This window comes from Dipodomys spectabilis, unplaced genomic scaffold, assembly GCF_019054845.1.
Source record: "Dipodomys spectabilis isolate Male_0828 unplaced genomic scaffold, ASM1905484v1 ptg000256l, whole genome shotgun sequence".
NCBI classification, from domain to species: Eukaryota; Metazoa; Chordata; class Mammalia; order Rodentia; family Heteromyidae; genus Dipodomys; species Dipodomys spectabilis.
This window is the reverse complement of record NW_024870933.1, coordinates 1851628-1870575: the sequence shown is the minus strand read 5'-3', so window position 1 is coordinate 1870575 and position 18948 is coordinate 1851628.

Genomic DNA, 18948 nt, shown 5'->3' with positions numbered 1-18948 from the left:
ACACATTTTCTCCTGAGGAATAATTTTAGTAGAAATTGCACACATCAATTTGAGATTTCCATAAAAGAGAGGCACAAAATTCAGTGAACAAACGGTGGACCTGTGTAGGTGGTAGTCAAATACCCAGTCCACAAAGGGTGGCTTGGCTTTTCCCAAGGTTGCTATGAAGTGCTGGTTGCTTACTGTGGGCCATACGCGGTACCTGGGGAGGAGCCTTTTTGCTTCGGTTCTTAACTGACCCAAATCTGATTGCAGCTTTCAACATTTCTCATTTCAGATTCCTCTACTTTAAACAGGCAACCCACTGATTCTCTTCTCTGTTCTTCCAGAAACTGTGGGAGCTGAGAAACTTTCCACAGTGAGTGCTGCTTGGACTCACCTTGGAGGATATGATTTTACCTTGTATAACTAACTTCAAAAGGCCCTTTATGTTGGTCTTGGTTTCTTACTTAAATATGGAATGGTCTAGCTTATTATCACTTCTAGTTTGTTTTTAAAAGTGAATTTTTTTTTTTCATTAATCACACCCACAAAATCTATTCAAATAATGTCTGCCTTCTCTAAATCACCTAAAGAGAAGCCAGTCACTGTATGTGATATCATAGGTGTGGTGCAATGATTAGAGACTCCTCTATTCCAGAGTCTTGTCCTTTGGCCCAACAAGCAGCTATGAGGCCACTTGTGAGATCTTATGACATGCATAAGCCAAGTCATGATAGGCCAGTTCTGAGGGACCAAACACAGCAGTTTGATGCTGAAACTGTGATCCAACCTAAATTTCTGATAGTGAATCAAGTACAAGGTAACAGCACAGAACAACTGATGTAATTTGGGATACTCTATCGTCTTTAGAATACTTGGCCATTTTAAGTACGTTGTGAATGTTTCTTGGAGGGTAGTTTGAGGATTATTGATTTGAACAAAACCTGGAACAATTACAATTACTGGAACAATTGGTCTCAGACTCAGCTAAGTTTCATCTGTATCAAGAATACAGAAGAGGGCTGGGAAGGTGGCTCAGTGGTAGAATGCTTGCCTCGCATATATGAGGCCCTGGGTTTGATTCCTCAGCACCACATAAGCAGAAAAAGCCAGAAGTGATGCTGTGGCTCAAGTGGTAGAGTGCTAGCCTTGAGTTGAAGAGCTGAGGAACAGTGACCAGGCCCAGAGTTCAGGCCCCATGACTGAAAAAGGAATACAGAAAAGCTGGAAGCTGGTGGCTCACACCTGTAATCCTAGCTACTCAGGAGGCTGAGATCTGAGGATCTCGATTCAAAGCCAGCCAGGGCAGGAAAGTCTGTGAGACTCTTATCTCCAATAAACCACCAGAAAACCAGAAGTGGCACTGTGGCTCAAGTGGTAGCACACTAGCCTTGAGCTGAGGAGTGCAGGGATAGCACCCAGGCCCAGAGTTCAAGCCCCATGACTGGCAAAAAAAAAAAAAAAAAGAATACAGAAGATAGTGATTTCATAGCAGTTTATCTCTATTACAACATAAGGTTAACTTCTTTCTTCCCCACTGGCTACTTTCTTTAAATATGTTTCCCCAAGCTTAACTTTGAAGAGTTCATGAATAAGTGAATGAATGAATGCAGTGTCAAATGTGTAAAACTGGAAGAGCACTGGACACAGGACACAGGGGTAGCTGTATCACTCCAGAATTTCTCTTGAGTAATAGTGATAGTATTTTTCATCTTGAAATTTTACAAAGGAGAAGGAACTTGAGGTAGTGATTGATTTAACAAATGTAACTGAGTATGTGGAGGTTAAGTACTGTGAAAACATTCCAAAGTGCTTTGAAGTTGTTTCCGTTCATTTCATAGCAGAAATTGATAGACCAGTATTTCCAAATGTACAGTACTGGGGTGGGCAGCATTCTGTTGTTTTCTGGTATTTTGGTTTTGGATTTTCTAGCTAGGAATTACATTTCCTAAAAACTCGCTTGTATTCCTATTTTCCAGTACTGTACCAATGTGAATGAATTGTCCCTTAGCAAACCTGAAATCTATTTTGATGACCGTTCTTTATGATTATGCTTGATTTAATTTGGACCTGGTTCAGGAAATACAACAGAGAGAGGGGGATTAAAAAAAAAAAACCTTGGAGATTTTTTTAAATGATTCAGTATAATCCCTTGGGGATACAATGTGGGTTTATTTAAAATTTTCATTTTCCTTTTGCTTGGTGTGCTTCAAATAATCAATGCTATGGAAAACAAATGGGACTGAAGCCTGAGTGTAAGTTTGTTTGGCAACTGGAAACCAAAGAGAAATGCAAGAAATATTTTAACGATTTCAGAATGTTTAGATTGTGTAAGAGGGTATATAAAGTAAGCTAATGTTTACATGGCTTTGAAAAGGTCAATACGGTTATATATGATGAAAAATAAAAGTCAAAGAAAGAGGTGATTTTACTTGATGAACTTGAGTACTAACGAAAGTTGAACAGATAATGCAAGTTGCTACATGGAATAGATTCATGCTGGTAAGGAAACTGTTTAGCTTGAGAACATTCCTACATTTTCAAAATAACTCATAACATCATTTTGTATAATGGATGAGTTTCTTTCAGTGGTCATGGTTTCATAATGTGTAAAACCTAAAAAAAAAAAAGATATCCTAACCTTCTAGTTAGAGTTTTTATTTTTGTACTTCTTTTCTAGAGTGCTGTGGCATATTAAATTGCTTCGGGCTGTTTTAAATTCCACGAGATACGGTTCCCAAAGGCACTTGAATAAGCAGACAAAAAGGACAATCATGGATTTCTAACAAATATTGAAGTCAAATGCTTTGTATGCTAGCACAGAATGTTCTTCTTCAATCAAGGAAAGACTGGATTTGAAAAGTTGGAGGTTTGTCTTCCAGGCTCTCATTTTCATAGAAATGTAAATGATGCATATGTTGTGAATCCAGCCCCCTAGGCCCAAAGTCATGGGTGTGGTTGCTGAAAGGTAACCCCAAATATGCAAGGAGGTGGGGCTTGTTTCACTGGTAACTGGACCTCAAAGATTATCTCTGGTTTCAAGGCTGTGTAATCTCAGTGGTCCTTGTGTCCTGGGCTTAAGCACAGGGACTTGCAGGGAGGACCGCTGAGAGATTTTTGTTTTGTTTTGTTGCTGATGACAGTCAAAGGTGATGGCTGTTTCACACAGAAGCATGTAGAAGTCCAGGACTGGGGCTCTGTGGTTGTATGTTGTGGTGGCTGGAGTGCAGAGACTTGCAACATTTTCAGCAGCACTAGGGAGTTCTCAGATGTGACTGGATGATGCTGGCAGGCAGGGACCCCCTCAGCTGAGAGAAGGAAGGTGAAACTGGGTTATATATCTAAGTCATATCTGAAGTCATGCCATTCTGGTTACTATGGTTATGAACAACCCCCAAACAGCAGAGCTAAACAAATTCGATAGATTCTTGGGTTCTTTGTTCAGATTTTTTTATTTTCTCTCAAGTATGTCTTAAGACTCTCACATGAGACATGTTACCCCAATGTCTGAGGAAAAGAGCACCCTTATCTCTGAAGATAAAAGATCACAGGGGGCTGGGAAGGTGGCTCAGTGGTAGAGTGCTTGCCTTGCATGCCTGAGGCCCTGGGTTTGATTCCTCAGCACCACATAAGCAAAAAGCAAAAAGCCAGAAGTGGCACTGTGGTTCAAGTGGTAGAGCGCTAGCCTTGAACTGAAGAGCTGAGGGACAGCGCTCAGGCCCAGAGTTCAGGCCCCATGACCAGACCCCCCCCCCCAAAAAAAAAAAAAGATCACAGAGATGACTAGAAAAGTTGGGAAGTGGATGATGGCATTCTAGGTCATTGCCTAATTTAATTCATTCAATCATACTCTCCCCTGCCATATTGCTCTGTAACTCTTCAGTGAGGGTGTTTTGTTTCTGGGATTTCTGAGGCCTCATGAATTCTGGAAGGCCATGGCCAAGAACCCTCTAAATGTTTGCTTACTCACATGTTGGGAGTTGATGTAGGTTAATTCTAGAGCTGTTGCTGTGGACTGAATGTTTACACCCCTAGTCCTTTATCCTTATTAAAATCTATTTCCCAATGTCTTGGTGGGAGCTTTAGGAGAGAATCTGATCATAAAGTAAACATGCATGAATGGGATTCGAAGAAGGCTCTAGAAGAAGATTGGAGAGGGAGTTGATCCTTGGACCTGAGAGCAAAGGATGGCTGTCTGTAATGTAGGAATAGGGCATTAGCCAGAACCTAACAAATACTCTGGCATTTGGATCTGTAGCACTGAGAGAAGTAAATGCTAATTGTTTGAGTCACCTGGTTTGTGACATTTTGTAGTTATATATCAGCCTTAGCTGATGAGAGAACTACCAATCTGAATAGCTGCAGCTATTCTTCTCCAATTGGCCAGATTTGCTCTCAGCAGGGAGACCACAGGGTCAGTATCTTTAGCAGGGCTGATTTCATGATCTGGTGCCCTGTGCAGGTCCACAGGGCTCACTATGCAGAGGAGCCCTTCGCTCCCTTGATTGGTTTGGAAGGCTTTAGTTTGAGTAGATGGCTTCTCACTTTCAGTTTGTACTGAGTCTCACTAATTATGTAATTGAGAAAGAGAGTGTGGGCATAGGAGAGAGTGAGGGAGAGGGAGAGACTAACCAGAAGCTATATTATAGTTTTGGGTTTGTTTTTTTTTTTTAACCTTATCTAGGAAGTCATGCAGCATTACTTCAAGTGTATGATAATTTGCTAGAAGCTAGTAGCTGTGGTGTTCCATATTCAAAGGGAAGAGAATAGATTCCATTGCTTGATGGAAGGATGTCAAGGTTCTGGGAGAGTATGTGGGAACATAAATATTGCTATGGCCATTTTTGGAAAATACAATCTGCCACACATGCTCTGCATGTATTTCTGCAGGTGCCACCTACTGGGTTAGTTTTTATTTTGTTTCTTGTGTAATAGAGTGTTAAAATTAAAGTTAAAGACTGAAACACTAAGATAGACATGATGTGAGATTCCATAGCTAGATCACGGGATACAAAATTTTCTTTCCATGACTTAAATGCTTCAGCCACTTTCAGAATGGCCTTTCCATTGATGAGAAGGAGAATTTCACAATTATTTCTTTGGAATGATCAGTTGCTCTATCCTAGTCCACCCTAATTTTAGTAAGAAGATGCTTATGCATCCACTGAACCCTGTTTCGCACAGTTGAGATTCTCAGAGAACCAGAACCCAACCTATACATTAAAAAGGTGAGGAGGATAATAATAACCAGATAAGGGTAAATTATTAGTTTTTGTTTTAAAAGATCTTGTTTTATTAAACTCTAATACTTAGTCTCTTATTTAAATACATAGTTTTATTTAATTATAATTATTTGTGTGTGTGTGTGTGTGTGTGTGTGTGTGTGTGTGTGCCAGTCCTGGGTTTGAACTCAGAGTACCATCCCTGAGCTTTTGAGTTCAACGTTAGTGTTTGACCAATTGAGCCACAACTCCTCTTCCAGCTTTTATGGTAGTTAATTGGTGATAGCAGTCTCATCCACTTTCTTGCCCAGGCTGACTTTGAACCACAGTACTCAGCTCTCAGCCTCCTTCGTAGCTAGGATGATAAGTGTGAGCCACCAGCACCCAGAAATTCTTAGCTTTATTGAAAGCCATTTTTTATCAACACACTAATCAAAGTCGGCAACTCCATGGCTCGGGCAACTGTAGGCTCACCCTATATATCATAAGGGTTTCAGAGAACTGACCAAGTCCATAAGATATATGCATCTTCTCCCCAAAGTGGACATTCCTAGAGGCCTTATTGTCATTGTTGAACCTTCACAGAAGGAGTCAGTCCTAAAAAACCAGAGACACTCTGATATCTTCAGGAATAAGCAAAGGATGGATGCCATAGGACTACTTTTCCTGTGCATATGGTGTTAATTGCATTACATTCTGAATCAGGTGGAGTAGATTGCTTCTGTCTCTAGAATTTGAAGGCAGAAGAGACCATTTCTGTCATCAAGGTATACATGGTACTTGCTGAATGAGTCCTTATGAATATATCCAATAAGATCCCAGAAAAGCTAAAGGATAAGACTGCAGAGATTGAGGTTGTTAGAAGGTGACTGGAGATATTGAAGGATTCTCAGGTCTCAGTCTCCAACCTGGGGACTCGTCAGCAAGCAAGGCACCAGCAGAGAAGAAGAAAATATAGGGTGCATAAATAGAGAGCACACCATCCTCGGTGAAGCAGCCCTTCACAGGGCAGAAGAATTGGTACTAACTCACTTTCTCTTTCCTAGTTGTGTAAGATCTGTAGCTTTTTTATATTCAAAAGTGATATTTGGACCTTATACAAACCTAGATGTCTGCTTGACAAGAAAATTCCTGGGACATGCTTGGACATCCTGGGAAAGGCAATGCTAACTCTACCGAATGTGCATGCAAGAGGAGTGGCTCATAGAAACAGAGATGCTGTTTCATTACTCATCGCGCTTGTTCGACACCTGCCACCTTTGAAATATCAATGTATTCCATTCCACCAGGAAGTGACAAATGAGCCAAGCACTAGTGGTTTATGCCTGTCATCTGAGGACTGAGGTTTGAAGCCAGCCTAGGCAAGAAAGTCTGTGAAACTCTTATTTCCCCCCAAACCCAGAGTGGAGCTATAACGCAAGTGGTAGGTAGACCATCAGACTTGAACAACAATGACAACAAAAAACAAATGGGTAAGTTCAAGTTCCAATATTGGCACAAAAAGAGTGAATGGCATACCAAAGCTTATTTTTCTATTTTTTTTTTACTTTACCTTTAACAAATTCCATACTTTCCACAAGTTACATAAAACCTTTTAGATGATGATGTGTTTAAAGAAAAGACATAATCCTTCACCCAGCCCTGAATGGAAATGGCAATGTTCAGTATTTTTCTTTTCTCTAGGCTGGAAATAAAAGGACTTATTATGTAAACATAATATCATCCACGGAGAACTGTGGGTTCACTTAGTTCTGAGATGGTTGTTGGAAATTACCCAGCTTCCTTCAATTCCATTCCAGTCATGTGACCCACCTGCTTCCTCTTTATTCTCAGCTTGGCTCATGTGGTTTTTTTTCTTTTTCTTTTTTCTTCAGATGCGCCTTCCATAGACACCAGCTTGTTGGGATTGCCACTTATTCCCAAGTAGCCTTTTCTTCACTCTTGCTTCACACCTGGTTCTGAGGTCTGGTGTTAATTCCTTGGTCTTTCTGAGCCATGCCATCTGATACATGTTACTCAAGGGTTCTGGTGGTCACTTACAGCACTGATGGTCACTGTCTTGCTAAGTACTGCTTCTTAACTTTCTTGGGTCTAGTTCCTAGTCTCAACTTTCTTTCAGAGTTCTGTATTATCCTAGACAATTGTCTTCATCTCTGAGCACCTCAGTTTCTTCATGCATAAAAATAGCCACCCTTTTCAGAGATATGGTGAGGAAACTAATAGATGGGAAAGCATTTCATGAAAGTTAAGGAATAAATATATGTGTCATATTAGTATAATTGAATAGCAAAACAAAAGTTTGAGCTTTCCAATTGTATTTCATTTAGCTTTACACTGCCTAGCATTACAAATGATAAATTATATAGCATTACTAAATTCCTTGGCTTTTGCTTGGATCCTCACAACTGGCTGTGACAAATCCTTCTACCCTCTGGACCGTCTTTCAGGAGCAGTGTCTTCCTGCTACACCTTGCAAAGGTCAGCAAGTCATTGTCTTTCAGTCTCAGGTGCGTCTTGTGAGCCTTCCCTCTGACCTAATTTCAGAGTAAACACAGAGACCTGTAAAATTCCAGCTAGGGAAAAGTCTTCTCCTTTCTTTCTTTCTTCAGAACTGTCATTCAAAGGAAAACTAGTCCAGCAGAGTGTCAGAAAGTCAGGTGAAGAACATTTGAAGGCGGGAGAGAACAGTTTTTTTCAAATGCTACCAGTAGCTCAAGGAAGACAACACCTGATAGTTGGCCACCGGATTTAGCATTGTGGGAAGTATTGGTGATCTGGGGAAGAGCAAATTTGGGGCCCAAAGTACAGAGTCCAACAGAGAGGAGGAGGAACTGAAGTAGAAGCTCAGGAAAGTGCAGGCAAATCATTCTGAGAGTTTTAGTTTTTTTTTGTTGTTGTTAGGGCAAGAAAAGAATGGGTGGTCACTAGAGAGAAATCAAATAAAAAGCCTTTGTTAACTCAGATACAGAGACATAAAGAGAAAAAAGTAGTTGATGAGATATCATACAGAAGAATTCTTGGAGGGATGGCTGAGTTATTCTGAGCAGATGGGCTGTGTGTGGTAAGCCATTGGAGGGGTTGGCTTTTAGAAACACGAGGGGCTCCAGCATAGTGAGTGAAGGAAGAAAGGCACATGGGCATACGTGCCAAGTGGGTGAAGGAGCAGACGTGGATGATTTCTTCTGATTACTTCAGACTTTAGATACATAGGAGGCAAAAACATGAGTGGAGAATGAGGTGTCGGAATCTTGGAGAGAGAAGGTAAACGTTACTCACACAGGAGTGGAGTGGTACACAATATGGGGAAATACAATGAGATTGCTGCTCAGTGCCCATCATCCTCATGACAGTCATGATCATGAGTGTAAGTGATATCAGTGGATATTTCTCTCCATAGGTACAGAGTAGGACACAGGGCTGGATTTAACCAACTGCTTGTTTTCCAGTAGTTCAATGGAATGAGGGCCAGTCAAAGAAGTTGTGGGTAAATTTACACTGGATAAAAGGTGTAAGTGAGCAAGGTGATAGGGAGAAGTAAGGGACTTTTGCAAGTTCAACAAATGGAAGGAGCTGTGGGGTAGAGGATTGGAAATTGGGGTACAGAAGCTAATCTGAAAAAAATATAGTTATCTGCAAAAAATATAAATTGTATGAAATTGAGATTAGGGAGGATTTTTGGTTACGGTCAAAGTTCAAAGATATATTCATGGAAAGAGTGGCCAATGAGTATAAATAAGGGGGAAGATATGATCATTGAGGAACGTCTCTTCCAAGGCCTTGAGGAAGTATCCTCAAAGTTAACAAGGAGTTACAGTTTGTAGTACTGCAGTGGGTGGGGGGAGGGGGGAGTATAAATGGCTTCAGCAAGCCCATGCCTTTCCAGATTATCTCACAATCTCTCTTAACATGCTCACTCAGTTTCTTCGTGCTGGCCAGTAGTCTACCATGGCTTTATTCTAGTTTTCTCATTCTTACCATTCTTATTTTTAATTGAATAGTTAGAAAAGAGAAAAAGGAAGAAATTGCAGAAATGGTGATTCAGTGAATTTGATCCAGTTAAACAGTTCATCTCAGTGGTTGATCTGGACTACTCTGAGGTTTCCCCATAACATTTTCCTGTTTCTCAAGATTTTCATAACACTGCTAAGATGTCATTCGCCGTTTTTTAACCTCCTTTCAACTTGTGAGGGTATCGTGAATTTTTCCAGAAGCTGCATACATATGACAGCACAGAAATAAACATGGGAATCCCACTGTCTTCTAGTAAGGAAGCAAACAGCTATTTCAAAGTACGTAGAACAATACCATTTTTGCTATAATTTAATGTTTTGAAAAGGACAGTCTTCTAAATAAAATTTATTTATGTCAGTTTGTAATGAGACATTTTTACCTTAAATTGAAGAATTTTTATCTTCATTTTGCACATACTAAATATTCACAGACATTACCTACCTAATCAAAATATCAGATTTTGACACCAGAAATTTGAAGGACTTCTGACTCTTGTCACTTACTGGAAGGGAAGGGTTTTTCACAGGGAAAAGCAGAGAGTTTGGTCATATTAAAAGAAATGTGAGTGCAGGTCTTCTACAAGTACTTTTACTACAATGACCACTCTGTAAGTCATGTGGCCTTTTCAGATGTAATTGCAGACAAAGTATATACAACACTATCTAGAAGGTTCTTCTTTTGAACACAGTAAAAGCTATTTAATAACTAATTGTTATGAACAAAACCTCACAACAAATTGATCTATAAAAATGATAAACCTTTGTAATCATAAAAGATTCTGAATATTAATCAATAAAATATGAATTATATAATAGTGCTTCCTAGAATGAATGAGCTAATGTAATTGTCTATTCCTTCTGTTTCTGTATTTTTATTTCATGTTATGTATTTATGTAGGCCAGGCCTAGAACTCATCTCCCTAACATTAGGATTACAGTCATGACCTACCATGCCAAGTCTATTTCTTTAAACAAAATTGTTATGTATAATTTTACTTCTACTGTACATATGTAATTTTTTGTTATGAGTATTTTTTCTCATTTGATAATAATCAAACATCATATTTGAATGGTGAAATAATTTTAGATTGTAGAAATATATATAGCCAAAGTTATAAATGCTAAAGTTATAAATGAATGATTCATATTTATCCTCCTTATATATTTATTATACACACACATACAAACTCTCTCTATATATATACACATGGTTCAAAATGATGCATCCTACCAAAAGATGCAAAGTCCTCCAAAATTAATTTAGACATTTCTCATTGCTGTTATCAAGTATATCGATTATTCTTTAAAAGTGCCCATGTGTTTTCCCCTAGGCAACAATGCTTGATAAGAAATGTACTCATTACCTTGCTCATGTAACTGTAACCCCTCTGTACAGTATTTTTACAATAAAAAACTTAAAAAAAAAGTGTCCATGTGTGTTTCCTTTCTTTTTAAAACATAAATAAAAGAGCTTGAATTTTGTTTGAAAAAATTAATGGATAAGACAACTTTTAAAAATGGAGACATTATTGAGGAGGAATAGCAGTGATTGAAGGTATTAAGATGTATTGTAAAACAAGAAAAATTAAAACATTGTGGTTTTGTAATAAAGACTGACAGATAAAGGAATACATTTCCAGGGAAATATAGTCTAGCATCTATAAAGTTTTAGTATATGATTAAAAATAGTTATCACGAGCAAATAGTGACATTTAATGAATATTCAATAAGTGGAGAAAAATAGCATGAATTCTTTGGAAAACAACAAATGAAAACAAATTTTTTGGAAAAAGCTAGGTAAATGGGGAGAAAAGATATATGGTGCCATCTAGTGGTCAAACAGATAAGTGTACATATTCAATATGCTGTCCATCCCCAGAAATGAAAACCCGTTGAAGAATTCCAGAGAGGCAAATTAACCACTAATAAAATTAGCTCAACACTGATGTAATGACAGATCCATTAATCTTTGCAATACAACTTTTCCTTTTTCAGAGATTAAAGGTGGCCTCGGTAGTGATCTCAAGTTACCATACAAGAAATTGCAATTCCAGACATTCACATAAACAAGCATTCCAACCTGTCATACTTTTTTTTAGTAACACAATGAAACAAAAGAACAATTTGAATAAATGCATGCTGATTGAAAATTCATATATAAGAGTAGAACTTGCCAGCAGTTATAGTTTTGAATAAAGAACACATTTGGAGAAACCTGTTCTCTGGATTTTGTAGCCTGATGGAGGGACAGAACTTTTCTTAGGTTGTGGCTAGTGTGGCTGTACAACTCTCTGGCTTGGTCTAGAGGACAGCGCTTCTTACTGACCCCTATGGACAAGCTCCACAGGTTCCCTGCCTTCGGCCTTCCCATGAAGCAGAAAAGGCATTGCCAGGAAGATGCATGGGCAAATCTGTAGACCAGCCCTTCCTCTCCAGCCACATGGCTGCAGCACCACCAGCAGCAGTTGTAGTAAAGCACTCTGTCGTAAAGCACCTTGGATCCCTAACCATGGCTTGTTCATCCAGAGATGAGTTCCTAGGCTAAGGTTGTTCCTATTATGTCCTTTAATTGGAGTATTTGGGCCTGAGAACAAAAGAATTAGGCCAATCTGTGTCTCTTGGTGGTAAAGAATGAAAGCTTAAAGTTCAGGAGCATGGGGTCTTCATTAATGCAAATTGGAGAAACAAAAGATCAAGTGGAAGCATGGGCCCAAAGGAGCAGGCGAGAAAAATAAAGCAGCCTCCCAGATCTCTCCCTTACTGGGCCTATTGTTTCCCTCTGCTGGGATTTTTAACTGTGTGTCCAATTCCTGGTATCCATTTTATAAGCCTTCCTTTTGCTAAAGCTTCTACAATTTTTTCCCCTTGCCTTTGAACTCAAAAATAATTTGAAAGGACAAACCTAGGCTGGGCCTGATGGCCTATGCCAGTAATCTCAGCTACACAGAGCTATATATGTAGAAGAATTGAAATCAGAGGCCAGCAGAGGCAACGAGATTGAAACCCTGTTCTGAAAACCAACTAAGGTAAGCCAGGTGCCAGTGGCCAGTGCCAGGGTAATCTTATCTACTCAGGAGGCTGAGATCTGAGGATCATGCATGGCTTGATGCCAACTTGGGCAGAAGAGTTTGTGAGACTCATCTTCAAATAACTAACAAAAATAGTGAAAGTGGAGATGTTGGTCTAGTGTTATAGGGCCAGTATTGAACACCAAAGCTAAGGGAGAGCATACATCTTGACCTTGGGTTCAGCACAGGCACACACACACACACACACACACATACACACACACATGTGCACACACACATACACAGAATAAACAAACTAACAAGCAAACCAAAGTAGAAATGAGCCAGCAGGTGGCATGGGCTCTTGTGGTTGAGTACTTGCATAGCAAGTTGCAGTCCTGAGTTCAAATTTTCATATTGGGGGAAACAAAAAGAAGCAGACAAAGAAAACCTGCTCTGTATTGCTGCTTATTACTTTCACATCAAGTCTACCTTATTTGGCATGACCCAGGAACATTCTCAGAAACAACATCCCTGCTTCTCCTTGCCGTCTCATTCCTCCCTATGTTTATTTGGCTTTCTTTTCCATTCTTCCTACACTGTTGTTTCCCAGGAGTCCATTTGCCATGCCGTCACTTCCACCAGCCACTCAGCCGGCCTTTCTCTTTCCATGAGATTCATTTCTTCCCGTCTTCCTCCCCCAGAAGTTTATTTTCATCCTTTACATACCGTTAGGCATTGTTTCCTTCCAATCCCCTTCAGAGTCCTAAAACTGGATTGGTTGTTCCTCCTCTATCATCTTATAACACCATTTCTCTATGCCATCACACCCTTGAGACTGCATGGAAAGGTCCTCGCTATTTGTGAGAGACTGATCTCTGTAAGAGAAGGACAGGTCTACCTCACTTTGGAGGATTTTGTACTGAATCCAGTCAGCATTGACGTGGCTGCTCCATGAGCTGATGAATGTACACCGACTCATATCTGTTATCTAAGTGAGAAACACTAAGGCCAAATGAATTGTCATTAACTACGCTGTGTCCAATCAGTCTCCTTTCTGCTTAGCCTTAGATTTGTAAATTTCTCGTAACATTTTTCAAGAGCTGCTGTCTCGGGCTTCAGAAATCAGACAAATAATTTCCATGTGTATAACTTGCTCTTATGCAAAGTCAGAGCTAAATACACATGAATCAATGTAGGGATTATCTATATTTTGTGGACATGGGTGGTCCAGACACCCGTGAGGAGATAAATAAATGTTTGAGGTGGGTCCTTCAATGAGTTTTACAATGGCTGCCAATTTGGCAAGCTTGACTGGACCCCACCAGTGTGAGGAACCATGATTTTGGTATGATGTTGGGGAATTTGTGGCTTCCATCTGCTGGTTATCTCACAGAATGTAGAGCTGAGAAAAATCACATACTGATTAAATCATAGAATCCCACACTTGGAAGGGACTTCATGGGATGATCGGGCCCGCCTCCTGAAGGTCACTGCATAAATCATCTTGTGCAGATGGCTGTTTATACTATTTTTAAAGCTCTTTAAGGATGGAGATTACACAGCTTCCCTTGGTAGTCTGATCTTCATGGTCAAGAACTTCCCTTTTTTAAAAGCCCAGCTTCTCACTGCAGTTTGGCTCATTTCCTCTTTTTTTTTCTTCCAGCTCTCAGTAAATGTGTAGAGTACATGATCAACCTTCCCTGCTAATTATCTCTGGCCCTCATCTCACACACTTGCGAGTCATTATTAGGATCTATGCTATTTTCCCTTTCATGTTCGATGTACTCGAAATTTCCATATTTTTTCAGAAGACTTATTCCCCCTTTTAATATTTTCCTAATTTAAATATTTTACCCTTCGAATCTATCATATAGCTCCATATCTGTCTGGTAATAGCATCAGCTGCAAGTAAACAAGTCTTGCTGCTTATCTTATTCCAGCATCATATTTACTGTATGAATCACAGCATTCCTTTTTATTTAACTTTTGGTTGCTGTTGTTTCTTGTATAAATGATGCCCTATAATAAATCTCTAGCCTTTTATGGTCAGAGTACTTTCTACGTGTTCTATTTGTGTAGTCTGCCTTGGGTATTTTTTCAATGCACTGTATTATGCCATTCCCAGAGATGCCCATGTTCTGATCTCCAGAGCTGGGAATAAGTTACCTTGCCTGGCAAAAGGGACTTTGCAGATATGATTAAGGGTCATGAATAGAAAGGATTACTCCAGATTATGCAGGTGAGCCCAATGTGAGCACACTTTCTTTATAAAATGGATCAGGGGCAGAGAGGAGAGATAGAAGCTGATTTTGGAATAAGGCTTTGTGGATTGAGAAAGGCACCCAGGCCAAGGTCTACAGAGTATCCAAAGGAAGCACTGTCCTATCCATACCATGGGCTGGAAATGTGGCTAGGTGATAGAGTGCTTTCCTCACATGCATGAAGCCCTGGGTTCAATTTCTCAGTACCACATGAACAGAAAACCTGGAAGTGGCCCTGTGGCTCAAATGGGAGAGTGCTAGCCTTGAGCAAAGAAGCCCAGGGACAGTGTCCAGGCCCTGCGTTCAAGCCCCAGGACTGGCAAAAAAAATAACATGAAAATAATGTATGCAACAGAGTGTTTGCATTATAGAATGGATTTTATATGATAGGTTTTGCATCCTGATTTTGAAATGTATTCTCACTAAGTGCCCCCAACAAAATGCTAAGGACCAGGATATGCAAGGATTGGTAGTCTAGCAACACAGCTAATCCTGACAGAGCTAATGCTCCAGCCCTGTCTGTCTGATTTTAAAGCTCATTGCTGCATGATACCACACTGACCTGCCCTGGTACTCTGCCCATTTTCTCTAGATAACGCAGGAGATTCTGAGGAATCTTAAAAAGCATGTACTTTCAAGGAAGATGTTTCACTATAAATGTAACTTTCTTGGGGAGTTGGGGGGAAGCTGGTTTCCTAGAAATGCCATGTATTTGTTCCAGATGTCAGATGAAAATTATTGCAAACATCACAAACAAAATTATAATTGTTGGAAAAGTGAGAGAGATCACTCAAAAAACATCGTGGGAGCAGGGTGAGCAAGGCTCTTTCTGTCTTGGCAGAAGCCTGTGATTTCCCTGGGGAAAATCTTTTCTATAGAGCAAAACTTCTAAATTAGTTTCCAGCAAAGTAGAGTTTGAACTTTCCTTCTGCCCTTTGAAAGTGTCTGGCATTGCTTTGTTCTTAAATAGAATTGTGTTACCTGCAAAATTTGACACGTGGGGTGAGGAAGGGGGTGCTATTTCCCGCCCGTGTCTCTTCTCTCTCACAGTTCTCTCTGCTTGGAAGAGAGGTAAATGCATTTTTATGTTTAATGCTCACCCTTTTTCAAGCACAGTGTTTTGCATGTGGTCTGCCAAGGTGATGAGGACATGGACATTGGTTCTCTTCATCTTATTTTAGAGTAATCAACAAATATTCAAACAATAACAAATAACCAGCCCTTCGTTTTGCTTACGAGCTCTTCCCACTTCTTTGATGTGAACCATTAGTTGAGTCTGATTTTTCCATTTCACACGAGAACCTATGCAAACGTAGCTTCAGGATGCACCACCAACTCTAACCTGACTACTACTCCTCTGACCCGCAACTGTTTTCTTCTGGCAAATCCTGAAAGGCAATAACCATACTGTTGTTGGCCGTATCCCTTGTCTCCTGTTCTCTTTATAACTTCCTACAACTCAGCTCCATTCTTTCTGACAACAAACTTCCTCCCCCCACCCCCTCACACACACACACAGTCACACAATACTTGGAGTAATAATAAGTAGCAACTATGCATCCACTTTTTTGTGTCTCACACTAAATCTATGGTTTTGTCTCCAGCCTGTGAACCCTTGCTGTGTACATTTACATGTCATTAACTCTTCAGTGTTGGATATCATTTACTGCTGAACCACAAAGCAAAGCTATCACTGGCTGTTCTCACCTATGACCTCTTCTTAACATTCTGCTCTCCCCTTACTTCCTGATCATTCTTGTTATCTTAATTCAAGTCTTTATTGTCTTTCAACATTATTACCTCAATACTCCTAAGACTGCCATTTCCTTTTAATCTATAACATTGCTTTTATTAAATTGATCATTTATTCCAGCTAACAAAAGAAAGAAGAGAGGGGATTGCTCAGGGGGAAAGATAGAGATATTTGTATCCAAAGCAGAAATACCTAGGGAATTAATTTTTTTTTTAAGTTATAGGGATTGTTGGGGTATTGTGGTTCACTCCTGTACTCCCAGCTATTTGGTAGACAGATTAAAGATCAGGAGGATTGTGGTTCATGAACAGTTGGAGTAAAAGTCAGTGAGACTCCACCTCAGTAAAAGCAAGATGGATATGGTGGTTCATATATACTTGTAATATAGCACCCTGAGAAGCATAAATAAAGGAGTGTTTTGTAGTGAAGTACTAGGGGAAGTACTGCACCCAGTATTTACTGGGGTGCAGATGCTGTATTAAGGGTGTCACATACATTTGTAGAGCAGATGAGCCTGCCTAGCAAGCTCAAGGCCCTGAGTTCAAACGCCAGTATCATAGAAGGAGAAAGAAAACGGTGAGAAAAATGAAACAAGAGTGAAGACACAGGTAAATGGAAGTGGTGTGCTTTTAAATGCTAAGTGATGGTTAGGATTTTCTGAACTATTCTCCTCAGTCTGGCTTCACACTGTGATCCTCAGATTTCAGCCGCTTGAGGAGCTAGGATTACAAGTTAAGACCATTTATAAGTTAAGACTACTGATTTTTCCAACCTGTTTGTTTCCTAGTGATACCTAAAATCTGAGCATTCCCCCCAAACACTGCTGTAGTCGCACCTGCTCATATTTATTGCACTTTTGTTATCATAGGATTGAAAGTATTTTCTTTATTATTCTACCATGACTCATGGGTTATTTGGAAGTAATGTAGTGATACTAATCTCAAATCATTTTCAATTTTAAGATACCTACTTGGTGGTGCTAAGATTTGAACTCATGACTTTGAGCTTGCCAAGCCAGCACTCTACCCTTTGAGCCATGTTGTCCAGACCTTTTTGCTTTATCTATATTTCAGATAAGGTCTTGTACTGTTTTTCTGGACAGGCCTCAGACTGAAATTCTCCTACTGTGTATTTGGGATTTCAGTAGGTACTCTTACATCCAGCTTGTGTGTTAAGATGGGGATCTTCTTTTTCTGGTTTCATTAACCACTGCTTCTATATTTGCAAATTTACCTATTCATTAAAGTGAATCTGTAGCCTCCATACCGATATCCATAGCACCGTCATGATTATTCGGAGAAAACACAAGAAAAGTGATGAAAATCGGAGTCACCCAATGCATACATTTCCTACTTGAGAGAAAAACAAAAGGTAACATTCTGCTTCCCTGTCTCAGCTGTCATCTGTAAATAAATGTCTTTCATGGTTTTTATTGGTTTCTTGTTTTGTAATGGTCCCACATATAGTGCTGAAATGTTATGTAGGTTTGTCAGTGAAACAATGGCTGAATTTGCAATCTATGAGATCACTACTAATTTAAAAAGCATTAAGGACAACAGTGCTGTGAGACTGGGCTAAAGAACAGGATCAGGTTATTTGGATCAATAAAACAACAAACTTCTCAAGCAGCGCAGCCTGGCTTGCATATTTCAAAAAGGAATGCAACATAGCCAGGCACGTGTGGCTCACATTTGTAATCCTCGCTCCTCAGAAGGTAGAGATCTGACGATCACTTTTTGCAACTAACATGGACAGAAAAGTTGGTAGGACCCTCCCATTAACCAGCAAAAAGCCAGAAGTGGAACTGTGGGTCCAGTGGTAGAATGCTAATCAAACAGATATTGAGTTCAAGCCCTAGTAGTGGTCAGAAAAAAAAAGTAATGCAACACGAACAGTGTTGAATTTGCAGGTAAAGATGTGAGCTTCTGCTGATCAAGAGACTGCAGGTTTTTTTTTTTTTTTTCATGCTGAGAGTAATGCAGAAAATGGGTGATATGAAAGAGATGAAATTCAATGGCTGGAAACTGGCTCATTTCTCAAGGAAATTGGCAAATAAGTTTATATAACTCAAGTGATACCGTGACTGACAAAAAAGTTACCAGAAGATTGCAGAAAATGAAATCTTAATCCTCTGTAGAAATAAAGGATGTTATAAAACGAAACTATCAGAAGTAAAGATAATTGACTGTATCTTTGTTTCCTTAATTTCTCTTTTTCTTCAGGCTACCAATTTTGTGTTTATTTATATATCTCCTAATACACTAAATTATTTTATCATATGTAGTACTTTCCTACTGGCTTTCTTTGCTTTTCCCATAAATAGATACATTTTACTAAACTGTTTCTGATTATGTACTTTCTCTTCATTAACTGTATCTCTTAATACCTCTACAACAACATTAACCAGTAGTCACAACAACAAATATTTTTGTATCTGACTATTCAGAAAGCCTCCAACATTTCCCACTAAGTAAACTGCAAAATTTTAAATTGAAGTATAAGTTTTATCATATTTAAAGTATTTTACGTTCCTATTTTAGCATGTATAATAATTTAATATTGCTTAGTGTCTTTTAGTATCTAGGAAATAATATTTGTGTTGATCGTGCTTTTCTCTCATGGGTATTAATATGGAAAATTACATTAAAGGATTTTCTAATATCTACTTTTTGTTTATAGCATAATTCTCTGCTCATTACGTATTACTTT